The sequence below is a fragment of the Sebastes fasciatus genome, chromosome 23 (assembly GCF_043250625.1).
Source record: "Sebastes fasciatus isolate fSebFas1 chromosome 23, fSebFas1.pri, whole genome shotgun sequence".
Taxonomy (NCBI): domain Eukaryota; kingdom Metazoa; phylum Chordata; class Actinopteri; order Perciformes; family Sebastidae; genus Sebastes; species Sebastes fasciatus.
This window is the reverse complement of record NC_133817.1, coordinates 12,476,406-12,494,916: the sequence shown is the minus strand read 5'-3', so window position 1 is coordinate 12,494,916 and position 18,511 is coordinate 12,476,406. Positions and strand designations below refer to the sequence as shown.

The 18,511-nt window shown below is 39.1% G+C and overlaps 1 protein-coding gene across 4 annotated transcripts in view; it reads left to right on the top strand.

The window, feature by feature from the left end:
• Nucleotides 1-18,511, top strand: part of LOC141762241 (liprin-beta-1-like) — an 88,893-nt gene that overhangs the window by 46,381 nt on the left and 24,001 nt on the right. The window contains exon 1 of one of the 4 annotated variants that reach the window (XM_074626257.1): nt 12,099-12,264. The exons of the other annotated variants lie outside the window; for them this stretch is intronic. The gene's annotated coding sequence lies outside the window, so the exon portion shown is untranslated. Of the gene's footprint in view, nt 1-12,098; nt 12,265-18,511 lie in introns of those variants that run through there. 4 annotated transcript variants of the gene reach the window in all.

Genomic DNA, 18,511 nt, shown 5'->3' with positions numbered 1-18,511 from the left:
TACTTCTCACTTGATTTATTACCTCAGTAAACATTGTAAACATGAGTTTATGGTCTCAATCGCTAGTTTCAAGTCTTCTTCAATACAGCATGATGTTCATTTAGTAAATTACAGCCCCATTTAGAGTCAAATAGACCATAAAGCAGGGGATGCTTTAGGGCGGGGCTACCTTGTGATTGATGGTTGTCCGTGTTCTTGTCTTACAATTTTAAGACTTTCACAGTGTCTTATTCAGCGTTCGGTTATACTTAGCTCCACCCTCTTGTGTCACTTCTGGTTGCATAAAAATGGTCAGAATACAGCTAAAAAAACAAAACAAATTTGGAAGAAGTTAGTGATTTCTGTTCTTTAATCTAAAGACATCATTCAGACCAGGTTTATGTGTGTACCTGGTACAGTCACTCACTAATTGGACGGTTTCCTGAGACAAAAGCATCTGCTTGTTTTATCTCCTGCCAGGTGGAGAGCAGGGAAACCTAGCAACAGGCTGCAGCAGACCGAGCTCCTCTCTGCTGCTCTCAGATTATAAGGAACAGAACAACGACGCTCTCATGTGAACACACACATGAGCATCACTCGCAACTCTCGGTTGGGTGGACAGGACACGGTGTGCCATGGGAAGCACATTACACACCACGTTGACCTGAGCACACTCCCCCCTGTTGATCATTCCAATACTAAACAACCCAGATGAGCATATTTCTGACAATGTTTTTAAATTGACCCAATTTTCTATGACACTGCGTGGGTTAGAGGAGTCTGGCAAAGCCAACCGTATTTAATCAAAAAGCACGCAAGCAAATGATTCATCCGTTAAATTGTGTCCTTTTGTGCTTGAACTAAATTATGCACTTAAAAAAAGCCATTTCGTTTGTTTATGTTCCGAAGCTTTTAACTCTTCGTCCCTTGTTAGAAAACATTACCTGGACGGAGACAGATAAAAGATGCTGTTTGGTTGTTGCTTCTTGGCAAGCACAGCAAAGCACAGCAAGATTTGGGAGGGAATCATGGGAAATGTTTTAACAGATGTTTTGAATGAAAAACACTCAACACTCAACACTGTGCTCCAAAACACGTTTTATTCACTGCAATAACAAAAATGTTTCTGCAGAAGCTGGTAATATTAATTCTAATACACAGTTTACCATTTAAAGGTGCAGTGTGTAAGATCTGGCGGCGTATAGCAGTGAGGTTGCAGATTGCAATCAACTAAAACTTCCCTTGTGTGCCAAGCGTGTAGGAGAACTACGATGGCCAACGTGAAAACGCGAATGGCCCTATCTAGAGCCGGTGTTTGGTTTGTCCGTTCTGGGTTACTGTAGAAACATGGCGGCAGACCCGGAGGTAACCCACTGTAACCGCCGTATGAGTGCAGAGCGGCCGGCCCGGTTATGTCAACAAAGCACGGAGAAGCTCAGATTACAACACACAAAGGGAGAGTGACTTCATTCTCTGCTCAGGTAGACATTACTCCACTATATCTTTACATAGCAAATAGTTGTTTTTGGCTATATTAATGCTCTGGATATCGAATAGAGCACCTTTAAGATTGAATTGGTGAATTTAAGTGTCTTTAAATGGAGAAGTTTAGGATCTTGTACAAAGTCCTGCCCCTAAGTGGAACTAATATCCCACAAATTAAAGGTACCCTGTGGAGTTTTTGAGTACACGGGTAACGTGATACACATTTCTACTATTGGTTTCACTTTCAAATGTTTTATGAGGAAGGAAATGTTTGTTAAGCCTCACACAATGTGTTTTAATGAGTAAACAATGAAACTTTGTTTGCAAAAACTCCACAGGGCACCTTTAATACTGATAACAGAAGTCTATTATTTGCACCCCAGGCAGCCTTTTCCCTAACGTGTTGGATAGCTCTGCTTCGCTATTTATGAGGCATTGATTCTTTATCATGAATTCTTTACACTGGTGCCCCATTGATTCAGAATCCAATTGAAGATTTTTGTGATCACCTTTGGAGCTTTGCACGATCAGGCACCCGCCTACAAAAATCTATCACCGGCAGGTCTCCGAGGTCTTTTCTCATCAGCACTTGCTTGTTGTTTCACTAACTTATAATTAGCAGACAATGTAGACACCACGGAGCTGTTGACAGCAGTCTTTGTATGTTTTTATTTTTTACCCTTCTATTCTGCAGTGTTAATGCCTGTTACTTTTTATATTGCGAGTTGAGACATTTTCCCTGGAAAGGTGCTACGATGTTGGTTGCTGTGTATCAAAGGAGAATGGAAAAGGTCAATCATGGCTTTTTCAGCTGTGGAAGGACATTATTTTTCATTGAGCTTTGTCAACATTAAGGCTTATGGATAGTTCCCTTGCTAGGTATTAAATGTCATCTGTTATCTGGATACGACGACTTAGTGAACTGCAATCATACGATTTCCATTAGATGACGCTTACATAATCATAACTATATAACAAATAGAACAAGAACATATATGCATTCTCCCACATCCATCTGTTGTCAATGACATGATTTTATGGAATCCTTCTTATACTCTATGTTTTACATCTTGCACATTTGCACCTTTTTATCAACCTTTTTTTCAATAACTGGCAGCCGGTGACATTCTGACTATAGTTGAAGAGTTTGAAGTTTATATATTTATTTGCATCTCCACAAGCATCACCATCGACACTTAAAGGTACAGTGTGTATGATATAAAATACCATAATAATACTACTTAAGGAGCAACGGGAGTCAGACGGCGGTACCGCACTTTTGCACTCTGCTGCTCATGTTAATGAGGGGCACTGTGGCTCAGAGGTAGAGCGCAACGCTCACCAATCGGAAGGTCAGCGGGTCGATCCCCGACTCCTCCAGTCCACATGTCGAAGTGTCCTTGAGCAAGATACTGAACCTCAAATTGCTCCCGTAGGCTGTGCTGTCAGTTAGATCGATCAGATTTCAGGTGATTATACACTAATGAAAACATATTTTCTAATTATGCTGATAAGAAATTTAATCCAGACCTTGCAAACTATAAAAATGTAACTTTTTAGGAAACAGAGGTGGCTACAGAAGTAGTAAACACAAGAAGATGTTTTTTGAATATTAAGAATAAAATGACAAGGGATATGATGGAGAGAGATTCCGGCCGTGGCTAATTGCTGTACGAGTGCAATATAGTTCAGGGATTTCCTTGGGATCTTACTTGTGGTCGGATTCAAAGACAAATGTTTGATGTTATTTCTGTTTTTTTTTTTATTTTCTGAAAAGCTGTAGGAGGCTACCGCAAATCTCTACCATGAGGCTGTTGAGTAAAATGCCATGACCAAATAGTAACAATAGACAAATCAATTTGCTGACAATGTTGACACTGTTCAAACCATTTAAGAAGGCAATTGGCTTTTATCTGAGGACCACCACTGCCTTCCAGGGCATCCCAGCATGTCAAAGTGCTCTGTATTCTACCACATGTTGTTGTTCAGTCCTCTTCTTTGTTCTCTCTGCATCTTAAATGCTGTTGAGACGTCGCCAAGCCAAAGTCATCGGCACTTCGCGGCTCATTTGCGGCCCATTTTTCTCGGCCTCTCCATGTTGCCGTGGCTTCTCTCCACATCTGAGTGCAACATTTCAATTGGCTCTACGCTGGGCAGCCTCGACTTTATTATTAGCCTCCTGACAATCGGGGATAATTATGGGCTGTCAGGAGGCTCTCCCTGGCTGATGGACAAAGCTATATGTGGTGTGTTCCTTTCTTTGTTAGTACAACTTGAACTTAAGAGGCAGAAGGGACGGCATCCGTGTGACACGCAGGGCTGAGTGACTCTTTTCAGCAGCCTCGGAATAGAAACGAGGAGCTCGGAGCCTGCAGTCAGTGGTGACGGTTGCTAGTGTCTTGTCACAGTATGTAAATCAGTTGTCACATGAGATTAGCGATGTAAATCCCACTTGCTCTTTATGCAACTCCATATAGACAACATGTAAGGCATGCTGGATGAATGCTCAGAGTGCAAAGAGAGAAATAGTCATCAAACAAAATCACTCACAGTGGTGATTTTGAAGAATGATAAGGGTCACTGCAGATGGGTGGGAAAGATTTGACGTGCCTTGATGAATACCAGTTTAACAAGCAGGCGTACATTAGGCCGTGGATTTGAACCTGTCACTGAGGGGGGGATTTGGGACCCTCGGGGCCACCTGAGCTCCCGTCTCATTAATTATCACCCTGTCAGGTGTGTTACATAAGATATAAAGTAATAACAAAAGGAATGTGATCCCCGGCCCTCATCAGCAGGGAGTCGAATGATGAAATAAAACCGTCTCGGCGTCTCTTCCCTCAACTCTCGGCTAATGAACGGATCAGTCATCCTTTCAAAATTGATCTCGGCAAATCTTGCGGGCTCGGTGACGGGGAGAGTTTGAATTTTTGTCACTTCGGCTGCTCTTTATTTTCTGCATGGTCACTTCAGACTGAAAGAAGCTCTTTTGGCTGGAGAGTCTGAGCAGACAGTCAGTACTAATACACTCATGTGTTGCATACGAAATAGAAATTGCTAATTGGAGTTTTAAGCTAATTTGTGTAAACAGGGACTTCCGGTGGTGCAAGTACCTGAGCAGCCACGCTCCGTCGGAGCTCTGGCAACATTAGACTCATTATTCTTGTCGGCAATAAAATTCAAAGCAAAGCAGAGTATTTACTCCAGGTGATGTCCTTGGATTTTGGTGCAAATCAGCGAGCAAAATGCCTCCTTAACAACTTTCTTGAAAAAAAGACACATCTGCGGCCTCCCGCTTTTTGGTTTTGGGAGATGGTTATTAGTAAACCCTAATTCACAATTACCAATGGACCCTGCTGTAGCTCTTCTAAACCAGTAATTCCCCAAGACGGGATCAGGACCCACAGGTGGGTCGCAGGAGATTTTATTTGGGTTGCCAAATAAATTCGCATAATTTCTTCCATAATCTTTTATTCAACATTTATATCTGCAGTAAACCTTTGAGCCACATGAGGGAGCCTGAATGTTCATATTGTTCTGATAATTGTAGCCTACTTATAACTAGAGGTGTAACGATAGATCAGTCTGGATCAATACATAGATTCAATGATCAACCGTTCAATATCATCGATGCAAAATGAAAATATCAAAACATATCATCTTTGAGATATGCCTTTATTTTGAAATTCTGACTTTAAATTCATTCTTTTTATTAAAAATAATCAATTGTTTTTCATTTAAATATTGGGAGAGCCCAGTAATAAAATTGTCAAATCATTATTTTAGTTACTTTTTGTGAGTTGGTATAAATGTAACTGATTGTGTTAAATGGGCATATGATATTGTTTCATATCAGAAAATATTGTATCGTTGTCCACAGAATCAATATAATATTGTATTGTAATGAAACTTGTGATTTACATCCCTACTTATAACATTGAATCTAATATGAAAGGGTAGTGTACAGTATGTTTGATTTACTGATGGCAGGGAAAAAAAATTGAGAGCCTGTTAACTCCATCCAAATGCATTTAGTTGGTCTCATTTATAAAGTATTTAACGTGTATATGTTTTCAATAACATATGCATAAAACAAAACTGTGATTTACCAAATGTCTTTGAAATGGATGGTTTACCTATACAAGATAATAAAGTGATGTGGAAATGGCAGTAAAAAAGTTCTCATGATTTATACATAAGGCCTATTGTGAATTGGGCCGTGATGGTTTGTCATTTTTAAAAAGTGGGCCAGAAAAACAGTTTGGGAAACACTGTTCTAAATGATGATTCCCACCTTTCCCTTACGGACAAAACACGCAAAGTCTGTCTGGCAGGTGGAGAGAGGGGTCGAGGGGAAGCTGGGTTCAACAAGCTGTAATCTGTTGTTGTTGCAATAGAAAATAAGTGATACAAAAGAATGAATTACTGGCGTTCAAAGCCTGGGATATGAAGCCATTTTAAACTGTTTGTTGTCTGCAACAAGGTATGACATGGTAGATAGTTGTTGTTTCTTTCCATTTCCCTCCAGAGAAAAGCTTCTGCAGTGGAAATAATATGTAAGGCATCATAGAAAAGGAGAGCAAGAGCTGCAGTAGTAGCCGGCAACAAAGAGGGATAAGAGGCAATTACGGTATAGAAAGGGTAGAAACTGGATTTACAGTTTGTGTCCTCATGCATCCTATTCAGGCTTTTATAGTTATTAGACTTCCCTCTTAGTGAAGGGTCAAATCCAGGTTGTCCTACAGCATGTCTGTGGAAAAAAATGGTCATCACTGATGATTGTTTTCAGTATTTTGTTTGCCTATCGATTATTACACTCTGGAGATGTTTTTCTGCACTGAAAGTGGTGGCGCAGCTACAGAAAAAAAGAGCCCACTGGGAGATCTACTTCTCACCATGTAGGGGATTCAGTGCAGCTTTCAGGACTGGCAGGTGACTCGGACATGAATTATGATTTCCATTTGCCCTGCTGGATATTTCTGTAACCTTCCACATCCATTAATGTGCACCAACAAGAGCGCTTGACCTCACCCCTGGAGGCTCCGGCTTCAACCAGAACAACTTGACATCCATTCAGCCATGTTGGTTTTTGAGTCGCTGCCGGCTCCCTCGCCACGCGACGGAATTAAAAATTGTTACAGGGTCGTATAGGTACTTCCAAGCAATGAGGTTGCCATGGCCACTAAAACCATCATTCTGTATTGTATGATGGGTTGCTCTGGGGACATTGTCTCTAGAGATTGTGCTAGATAGGCTATACACACTTCCAAGAAGCCAGAATGATGGCAGAGTTAAAGCTTTCAGCAGCATAATGATCAGAGTAATGTGTCAGAATTCCCATCAACTGCAGTTAAGTGCTGTAGTGAAAAAGTCATAAAAGACTGGATGAGGTTGTAAAAAAGTACTAATTGCTTCTGCTGCTCTGATTGCTATATGATGAGGTTAACAGGACGGAGGCTCAGAGGAATACGTCTCATGAGAGTCATTTGTGGGATCAGTTAACACGCATAGCTCCAGACATACTGACACAGATGTATCCACAGAGAGACACTATTAGAGGAGAATATAACACCTAATGTGTGTGTGTGTGTGTGTGTGTGTGTGTGTGTGTGTGTGTGTGTGTGTGTGTGTGTGTGTGTGAGAAGGCTGTTTTAATACACCGTTCGTAGCTATACCTACGAAAAGTAATGCACTATAATTTGTATATATCCCACTTAATCAATTCGTATGTAATCCAAGAGTTGTTGTTACCTTACTAGGGCTGTCAAAGTTAACGCGATAATAATGCATTAATACAAATCTGTTTTAGAGATTTTTAGGTTGTAGTGTGCTCTAAGGAATCCATTGGTCCCAACCATGTCATACTAGCTTGTCGCAAAGGAGGCTAAATAATGCTCCAAACTTACGCTAAATTTTGGCGAGGAAAAACTGTCATGGCCATTTTCAAAGGGGTCCCTTGACCTCTGACCTCAAGATATGTGAATGAAAATGGGTTCTATGGGTACCCACGAGTCTCCCCTTTACAGACATGCCCACTTTATGATAATCACATGCAGTTTTGGGGCAAGTCATAGTCAAGTCAGCACACTGACACACTGACAGCCGTTGTTGCCTGTTGGGCTCGAGTTTGCCATGTTATGATTTGAGCATGTTTCTTTATGCTAAATGCAGTACCTGTGAGGGTTTCTGGACAATATTTGTCATTGTTTTGTGTTGTTAATTGATTTCCAATAATAAATGTATACATACATTTTCATAAAGCAGCATATTTGTCCACTCCCATGTTGGTAAGAGTATTAAATACTTGACAAATCTCCCTTTTAAGGTACATTTTGAACAGATAAAAAAATGTGCAATTAATCACGATTAACTATGGACAATCATGCGATTAATTGCGATTAAATATTTTAATCGATTGACAGCCCTATACGTTACATTAATATCTGAACGGGAATCGGTATTCGCAGAGAAAAAGTCAACTCAGTGCATCCCTAATGTTATTTTTTCTAGTCTCAGAAATACTTTATTGATCCCGGGGGGGAAATTGGGACGTCACAGTTGCTCTTATATAAACATAAAGAAATGTAAGAAAATAGAAATAAAGGAGTAAGTTACTTGTAAATTATGTACATAATGCTACAGTATATAACACAATATATGTAGAGAAATGCAATTAAATAATAAAAATAAGAATAAGAAATGAGAATATAAGAAATCTGTACAAATATGTGCATTAAGGACACAATATATAACATATAACCCCAGTGCAAGTAAGTAAATACAAAATGCTGAGAAGTGGGATCGATTAAGTGTGTTGAATATGAATGCAATTACAGTATCAATATGAATTAAATAAGAATATTTCTTGAAAAAAAATCATTATGAAGATGATATTCAGCTATAGAGTAAAACTTTAGCTGACAACCTCGATCAGTGTGCACCATAATGATCCTCAGAGCAGCTGATGCATGACAGGGATTACATTTTAAAAAACAGAGATGTCTCTAAAATGGAATTAGTTTTACCACATCACTGTTATACCGTTACACCATCATGCAGTATTTTCTCCAGACTGCAGCCAGGGAGACAAATTCCCTTCAGTTATTCTGCTTCAGGGACAGCCTGTTACATCATGTCTTCATGCACTTGTTGTATTATCAAAGTCAAGGCTCCTTCATAAGGTTGTGTTGCTCCGAATGCACTCCAGAGATCATGAAAACACCTCTAACTCCACCTGCTGGTCTGTGTTCACGTCTCAACCCCCCCACATCAACCTCCATCCTATGGAGAGCAGAGAGATGGTATTTATCAGGAGACTTGCAGCGATATCTTCTGAAAAACAACAGGTGATTTTTTCTAAAATGGACTGAAAATGACTGTGACCTTTTTCACTAAGAATAGGCCTTTTAATTTGCACCCTGTGTAATTTGATTTGCTGTCACTTTTCTCCCTACCACCCACGCACACCGGCCACTTCATTAGAGCTCCGCTAACTCTTTTGCGAACTGCTCTCGCTTATTGCACCACTTCTTTCCTTGTTCTTGCTGATGCTATGAACACTGTAACAGCTGTTAATTCCTGATACTACAATAAGTACTTATTGTATTTTTGCACAGTCAATCTGTCCAGTTTTCACAGTTTTAAGCCTTCTGTCGTCCAATATGTTCATATTCTGTCCTGTGTTTAGTGTATTTCCTTTATACAGCTGTCTTGTTTCTCTGTCGCATTAAAGACATGATAAGATGAGACTTTATTGATCCCCCCCAGGAGAGAAATTAGGTGTTACAGTAGCAGAAGAAATGTGTACAAAAAGGATAAAACCGAGCAAAAAAAAATTAAGATTGTGAGAAGTCATGCATCTGTTTTTATATGTATGGGATGACACTTTATCTCCATGTAAACTTGACCTTTTGTCTGTCATGTGATGTCAAAACATTGTCTAAATTTGAAATTTTTCAAGTATTTATTTTAATGGTGGAGCAAACACTGAAAAGCCTGTCACTGTTGAGGGTTTATGCAAATTATTTAGATTTGTTTTACCAGTGGTGGAAGAAGTATTCAGATCCTTTAACTCAAGTGAAAGTTGCAATACAACAGTTTTAAAACGACTCATTCTTCTAGTTTTTTATTTAATGTACTGCTGGGTCATTTACCTGTAATATGCAACAGTGCATTATATTTGATAAACTGATGCGTTTTGGATGAAAATCTGTTAAGAAACTGTTAAATTAAGCAATATTTCCTTTTGAAAAGAAGTGGAGTAAAAGTATAAAATAGCATAAAATACAAACACTTAAAGGGAAGGTACCTTAAAAATATATTCAGTACCGTACTTGAGTTACTTTCCACCACTGATAAGGTATTTATAAAAAAAAGAACTAAACCATACAGAAGCTGATTCCCTTTATAAGTGTGTACACTTGCTATTAGAGACAATTAGCAACACCTTTCATTGAATGCACTGATGAATTGAATCCAGGAAAAAGCCATTATCGCCTCTTCAACAATACAAATTAAATCCATAAAAAAATGCAAATGAAGAGATGTGGAGAAAATAAGCACCTTAATTCAAAAGTAAAAGCATCGAGACAATTGAGATGTGGCTGCAGCTCACTTGAGATGTTTTCCCACATTTCCTTTGTTTTGGTAATTTCCCATCTAATTACTGTCAGACACTTTAATCACAACACCTCTGCTCTGATGCCTCTCTCGTAATTTTCAACGTTTAGTGACTTTTAAATCATTCAAATAGTTTGATTCAGAAAAAATATTGTTGTCATTGTTTTTTTGCCAAATACTTTTCCCACTTTTCCAGTAGTTTAAGGTTTTGTCTGTCTTGGGGGTTTGTTCACATATTTGCTAAACAGTGCCAATAAGTAAACTTTCAATATTTACACAAGTGTAGCCTACATTAGACTTGTTTTGTGTTAAACGCATGCGCAGTGTAAAGCCGGTGGAATTACAAATATTGTTACCGTTATGGATTTTCAAAATAGTGCGCATTATAATGCCAAACTCTCAAACCGTATGTCATTCAATTAACATGATAAAAAGTGAAAGAACTACTCCTCACTTAAAAGAAAAACACTCAAATTTTGTTAGCTTATAATTTTTTCCCTTCATTCCAGTCCTTTAAAATCAATCAAATAAGAAAACAAACCTTAAAATGACAGAAATTACAGTCCAAAATGGAAATACCTTCATGCTTTTAACCCACACTGACTGTCTGGATAAAAAAAGTTGTTTGATAACCATTACAAGTCTTTTTTTTTAAGGTGTGAGAAACACTGTTACTGGACTAACAAGTGAAAAACTGAAGGTCAGAAACAAGATATATTGGAGCAGTGGTTTTCAAGGACCCTTAAATTGATACAGATTAGGTCACGGACCCCCATTTAATAAGATTTTTTGCTTCAGGGACCTCCGTCTGAAATGATTTTGGTTGTTAGATATGATTAAGACCAGAATTATATAGTTGGTGAACTACTACAGGTGAAGAGGTAACCATGGAGGAAGTGAAACATATGATCAGAATAGTCACTCTTATCACTCTTACTCACTTCTAAGCGTCTCGAGATAACTTCTGTTATGATTTGACGCTATATAAAAATAAATTGAATTGAATTGAATTGAACTTCTATAGTGAATTAAATATTGAAAACAAACTATTCTCCATTTTTCCGGGGACCCCCAGTAGTCTTTGAGGGAGTTCCAGGGGATTATGTTTCTTTTCCTCCTTAAAGGGACTGTTTGTAAGAACCAGAAATGCTTGTTAACAGCGACTCCTGTGGCCGCTAAGTCAATGAAAGTCAGCGTCGGGCTCGCGCTTGCTCGCTCTAAATAGACATGAACGAGCATCGCTCAAAACAGTGAGGCGACACACATCAGCTAAAACCACAATATCACTCTATATTTCACCTGCTTGGCAGTAATGTTAGCTGACCAGACGAAGGTCTCTCAATGAATCACTGCTGATGCTAGAGTTGGCTTTTCCTGCTTCAGCCTCCCGACCGCGCCGAAGGGAACAGGGGAGACACCGGAGTTTTGGTCGGAGACGATAACGTTTCTCGCTGCGGAGCTCCGTCACTTCACAAGACACGGGAAACCTCTGTTGGTCTGGAGGAGCTGCAGCATTTATTTCTGCACAAACGTCCACTGTACATTCACTAGATATTCTCAGAGCTAAACTAAGTCTTCTGCAGTGTGTAGTGTGTGCGCATGAACGTGGGTGGAGCGAGCTGAGTGAAGGCAAGCAGGCAGAGGAGCAGAGGAGCAGAGTACAGCAGAGACTCCGGCCCTGGAGACGAAAGCTACGGTCAGCGACAGCGGCAGCGGCCAACACTGTTTAACAGACGGGCTTCACTAGATATAACTTTGCGGTTTTGGTGCTTCCGTGTAGTTTGTCTTGGAGTCTGAGTCTGAACAGCATAGCCACACACGAGTGCGCATGGGACACCGACCCGGATTGATTTATACGTACAAGAAGTTACAAACAGTCCCTTTAAAATCTGTTTGTAACCCCTTCAATTAATCTTGGGACCACTACCCAAGACAGAATTTACGCTCTTATTTTGAAGGCCTCATTTCCCGGAAGTGTCGTCACCGTCTGTTGCTGCTTGACGCCGCTTTAAACGGCTGTTTAACTTTGGTTTGGATGAAAACTACTTCAGTTCACTGAGTAACTGTGGAGGTGAACGACGCTAAACAATGAAGCTCCTGTGAAAAAGTACAGAAATAGTTTGGAGTAAAGTCGCCGAACACTGCAGGATCCCTTCTTCTACATTTCGTTGGTCGAAAACTGTGAGTTAAACCGAAGTTTAAATGAAATTGTCGTAGTTTTAAATGTTTGTTTGCCGACGTCTGGTTGAGCTGCTTAATGACGTTACGCTCCCTTTAATTGAACGTAACGTTGCTATAGCTACAAAGCTAACGTAAGCTCACGCTTTAGAAGTTTAGCTCATTTTCATGTGTTAGTAATATATCTAATATATCATTTATTTCAATGACTAACGTTGCTTACAATGTATACAGCATTTGTGGTGACTTAAAAGTGATTAGAGTGCAATTTTTGTGGTTCATTGTTTCATTTTTATTAATTTTCTTGTATTAGAAGAAATACCCAAAGCTTAAATATTCTTGGGACTTTTATTATTATTATTTTATAGTTGTATTTTATTTATGGCACAATCTCTTTACTACTCAACAAAGGGAAACAGCTGCATCACTATTTTTTCCCCATACTTTTATTTTATATTTTAATTTAATTTAATTTTAGTTTTAATTTATTTTATTTTTATATTTTATTTTTATATTTAATTTAAAAATGTAATTTAATTTGATTTAGTAATTTAAATACAGTAGTTGCATAAACTTGTTCAGATCTTTCATTACAATTTTTTTTTTTTTAAATATTTCACAGTATAAAAAAAATATAAAAATAAAATACATCAAATATAATGTAAGGAAAGGAAAAGATAAATAAAAAACAAAAAGAAAAAAACAAGCTGTGTCCATTAAAAAATAATAAATATAATCTAATAAATTAGCGGCATCACTAGTGCTTTCATATTAACATAATTATAAATAAGAATAATTATATTTAGACACATTTAGGATTTAATTAGAGTATATATATGGCTCAATAAGGAAGCTGGTTAAGAATTAATAATTGACTTATGGAGAAGGGGTGTGATTAAATAAGTTGATACTTATTTAATTTTTCTTATGCTTTTCATTGTATGTAAATACTACTTGTTTCTGACTGTCCACTTGTTGGTATGATCATTCTTTTTCTTTATTTTTTTTGTATTCTACATGTTTGAAATACATTTTTGAAATGAAACATTAAATACAAATATAAAACCTACTATTTCATATCGTATACCGTCCACAGACAAGAACAAAGAAAATATGTTATGATAAAGTACTCTTAAGTTCATTACAGTTTCTCCTAGTAAGTTGAATTATGCTTGCTGTGTATATGAAAATGTGTTTTTAATTCAGCCACAGCTAATTTATGCATCACATCATGTCCATTAATGTAGAAGCCAGATCATGAATCACTGCTGTGAACCTCCAGTTTGGCTCACACCACCATTTACTGTATAAGTGGCAGTAGCAGCCCAACACAAAGCCAGCAAAGCTGCTTCTGGTCCAGTGTCAGCTTCTTTTCATTATTAATGTCAGACTTCTGCAGCCTTTGTTTGGGTCTACCTCAGTAGTATAAAGTTGTTGAGGAAAAACCTCCCTCCTGAGGCGCTGCATGACCTGCTGGCAGCCCTCCTCCTCTACGTCTGATGATGTCTTGGCTTCCGGGCAGAGAACTGAAAGCATAACAAAGGATTTTATTTCCCCCTCTGACAATAACCATATTTGTATCCCGACACACTCTCACGGCTGGCGGCTGGCTGCTCAGAAAATCCATGCTGTTGCACACTTGCTTGCACACTGATGTTACAGTAGGGGAAAGCTAGCATAATAAAGCACATTGCTCAGTGATTGTTTAAAACAAATCTAATCTCCTGGCACTAATCATCCTGTTTCCAGACAACAGGCATTTATTTGTTGCTTGGTAAAGAGGAGGCAAAGTCCATTATTGACCTTAGTTTGTATTAGGAGCAAACCTGGCCATGCAGCAAGATCAGCATGCAACGTTTTCTAGTTTTTAGATTTTTCTTTTTCTTGAAAGTTAGACAAGGGCCTTTCTATCTCGGGCACCTTTTTTCCTGACATTTGCATTCCTTGCATTCTTGGTATCGTACTCTTGTGGTGGTGGTGGTGTATTTTGAAAGAAGGGAGGTGTCACATGATATATTGGGATGTTTACATGCTTCCGAAATTAAATTAAAATCGTAGCTTAATCTGAAACATTTGCCTCACAGGAATCTAATTCATAGGCCCAGTTTTATGTATGAGTTGCACTAGTGGCTTTAGGAATAATTCAGCTTTTAGTTTTGTTAGTGCATTTGGTTCTGTGATTTCTGGGAAACGGCTCAAAGGAAGACATTTCTCCACAATGTGCCAGGAAACGCTTCCTGACAGGACTGAGTGACGGTCTTCCTGAGTGTAGGGATGCCTCTGTGTTTATGGCTTCATTCATTGTAGACCTCATTTGACTTTGCAGTATTTTACTTATCTGTCTAAGAGTGTCAATTTACAGCAGCAACAGCAGTGAAATTATGCCCTAAATTAGACTCAGAAAGGGCTGCTTCCGTGCTAAGACCTTGATAACAAAAGCAATGAAAGTGAGTTTTTCTTGGCTTGCTGTGATTTCTTACTCAGTTCCTCCTGCCCGTGGGCCTTTCCACAATCCTCCTTATTATTATTTTTCCCCTCCAGTGTGAGTTCTCGCTGTGATGTAGTCGAGGAGCCACATGGAAAAAGTGCAATAACTTGGGATCAGTGTCGCGGTGCTATCATGTGAGTCTCTGAAAGACAAAGAGTTGTTTGTGCAGGGTCTCACTAGTTTAATATCTGGGCTGTCGTTCCTGTCAAACAGTCTGAACTCACAGCGGCCCAAACTTGAAGTCCACTGAGCCATCTCTCAGGGGGGAAGTGTAAACAAAGGCAGGGTGTTTGACTGGTGGTTGGATTTCACATGGGTCGGACGTCCACAAGTCACGCTTCATGTCCACGTTACCTCTTCAAACACTACTGTAAATATTACTGTTGTACAGGGCTGTGTATTGACAAGAATCTGGCGACACAATACGTATCATGATACAGGGGTAATGATTCAATGTATTGCGATATAGAGCTATTTTTAAAATCTAATTTTAGGAAAACTGTCACAGTATGAAGAACACATCAGAAATGCACCATTTTAGAATAGGCAAAAATAACACATTTGTACTGCATGTTTTTTGCCCCAAACTGCATGTGATTATCATAAAATGGGCATGTCTGTAAAGGGGAGACTTGGGGTACACATTGAACCCATTTTCATTCACATATCTTTGGGCAGCCCTGCACAAAAAGCATGCGCGGCAGGCATATAACATATTTTCTGATATTTCATCAGCCAAACTATTAATTGATTAATCAGGAAAACAACTGTCAGATTCTTCGATAATGAAAATAGTCGTTAGTTGCCGCTCTAATGGTTTGAACAGAGAAATAAGACAAATCAGCTGTACGCAGAATAATCAAAACCAGTGAAAGCTAATTATTTAAACTTGTTTTGATTGGTACTTTAAAGCCTCAGACAGATTCACAAACGGTGCAACATAATTTAACTTTTTATCCAACAGGCAACAATGTCGTCCACCATACTAAGACCACTTACTGTACTACAACAACTACTATTATCATTCTGAGCTAGCACATCTGCATCACAGCTGGAAGTAAGATATTGGACTGTTTGAGGCACCAGCAGAGGCGTATGTTTGTGTATATATGTGTGTGTATGCGTGTGTGTGTTTAAAGCCCGACCACTCAGCGTAGGGTCAAGTAATCCCAGCCTATTTTCTTTTCAGATGCATTGTCCCTCCCCCTCCGTGCCTCTTCCTCTACATCTGGTTGATGTTAAAACCACCTTACAGCAAAGTCAAGTTTGATTTTCAGTCATATTTGTCTTTCCATAAAAATAGACTATGAGATATTGCTGCTCTCAGATACATTTAGATAGATGGCATTGATGCCTTTCTAGCAGGTTTGTGTTAATGGTCTGTTGGGAACTGAGCCATAAGTAAATTCTGAGCACCAAGCCTCAAATAAACAGCGTTCCTCTAGCCCATTCATTCCTACTGAAGATGTAAATCTTTAAAAACAGCTCACAAATATATAGTTTCATTTAAAGAAAGACTATGTAATATCTGAAAACAGCAGACCACTGTAGTTGTTTTTTTGTTTGTTTTTTTAAGCAAACTTTACTCAAACAGGAGTAAATAATGCATTTATAGGGGAATATTTTATGAGTTGGATTAATACTGGGGTGGTTGCGGTGAAGAAATTTTCCCTGCGCTGATGATTGGCTCAACAGCGAGCGAGATATGCGGTATTGGCAGTATTTGTTCTGTTTTTGAAAATTACTTGATTTATCCTGATTTTCGTACTATATCAAGTAAATCGTTATTGTTAAGCTATGATTAGGTAAAAATGAAATACTTCTTTGTTGTTAAATGCAGAGCACAGAACGCCATTGAAGAGCAGTGTTTTTTTCTTTTCTTTTCTGCTGAGACACTTTGGTTGCATCTGGTTGCTATGATACGAAACATCCACGGTGCAAGTGAAAATGTCGGCACAAGGTACAGTATTTGCCCTGGATGAAGGGAAGGCTGAAGCACGAGGGAGCAGGGCTGCAATTATCGATTATTTTCATTGTCAATTAATCTGTCTCGGTTAATCGATCCGTTGGTTGGTCTATAAAATGTCAGAAAATGGTGAAAAATGTCTTTGTTTTGTCCACAACTCAAAGATATTTAGTTTACTGTCATAGAGGAGTAAAGAAACCAGAAAATATTCACATTTTAGAAGCTGGAATCAGAGATTTTGATTGTATTTTCAAAAAAAAATTACCCAAACCCGATTAATCAATTATCACAATAGTTGGCGATTAATTTAATAGTTGACAACTAATCGATTAATTGTTGCAGCTCTTGTAGGGAGAGAGGATAGACCCTCTGGTCTATGTGTATTTCTTTCTCCTCCATTGTTGTTGTTGTTGTTCAGCACTTGTACATGTAGGATGTGACCGTTGGTCTTTGTGGTATTTGTCCCGCCCCTCCTCTACTGTGATTGGACGGCGTAAAAAGTGGCAGTGACGAGCGCAGTGTTTTTACCCAAAGTTGTTTCAACTCTCGGCGACCAGAAAAAAACTCAAAACATGCAGCGCTCCGTGCAGAATACACGCTCAGCGCCTGAGAAAAAAACATAGTGGTTGTGGTGGTATAGTTTTTGGACAATAATGGAGCTCTATGGCACAGAGGAATAGGATATATAAGGCTTTGGATACTTGTAGGGTCAATTTATTGTGGGTTTTGGTCTTTTCAGGGCATTAATAGACAGACGGAAAATTACCACCAGCCTGATGAGAGTAAAGTCCTCTGGGTTTAGTCTGAAGGATGGAGGGAGGGAGGGAGGTCAAGAGAGGTCAGCAGGGATGTCAGTACCAGGCGTTAGTGTTTGGTTTTTGGGATAAGTAACCTGCTCAGGAATGTGTGCAGTGCTCACTCCTCCACTGTGGCGTTATCAATCATCATTACAGACACTTCATCACACGGCTGGAGAGATGTGGGCTTTTCTCTTGAGGTTGTGGTCAGAAAATTCTTCATGGATGACCTGCTCATCACTGATGCGAAAAGAAGTGGAAAATATCTCAGCCTGGCATTTTAAAGGGAGTCTGAGGAATAGACCGACTAGTTTACGTGGCAAGTTTCAATGCCATTTTCTGCCTTATGACACATGCACGAGAGCACATGTAGTTTGATTCTTTCTCCGACGTAAAGTAAACCTAGATTCTGAGATGCACGTGGGCTGATATGATGTTCTGTTTACCACTGGATTTCTCATGAAACCCATAATTCTTCTTTTGATGTGGCTTTTATCACAAGACAGCTGAGACAGGAGGAGAGCAGCCTCAATTATGGCAACACACTGCGATTTGTTTTTCTCTTTCCAAATGTTTTCTTCCTATTTTTCTCTATACACCCGTGGTTACACCATGACTAGTTCAACATGGTTGAGTAGAGCATAAGATTGCACACACCTGGTGTTTCTCTCTTCATGTCATTTGTTGTTGTCTGCATTCACACAGAGAGAAAAATATTTGGATTCTTAACAAAAAAAAAACTCTTTTTGGGGAAAAGGAACAAGCTTTAGGTTTCTCCCAGGGGGTGAAACAAGCAGCTGACCAAATACAGCTTCCACCCCGGTGAGAGTGAGTGGTTTTCCATCAAACTCTGGAAATACCTGTGGAGGAAAAACTATTAGTAGTAAGACTTGTATCTTTGTGGCGCTCTTCCACCCTGAATAGCTCACGAGAACTATAAAATGCAACCTTTTCCACCCCACCCGTCTTTACCATAGACCCATTTTTGTCTTTTTAGGG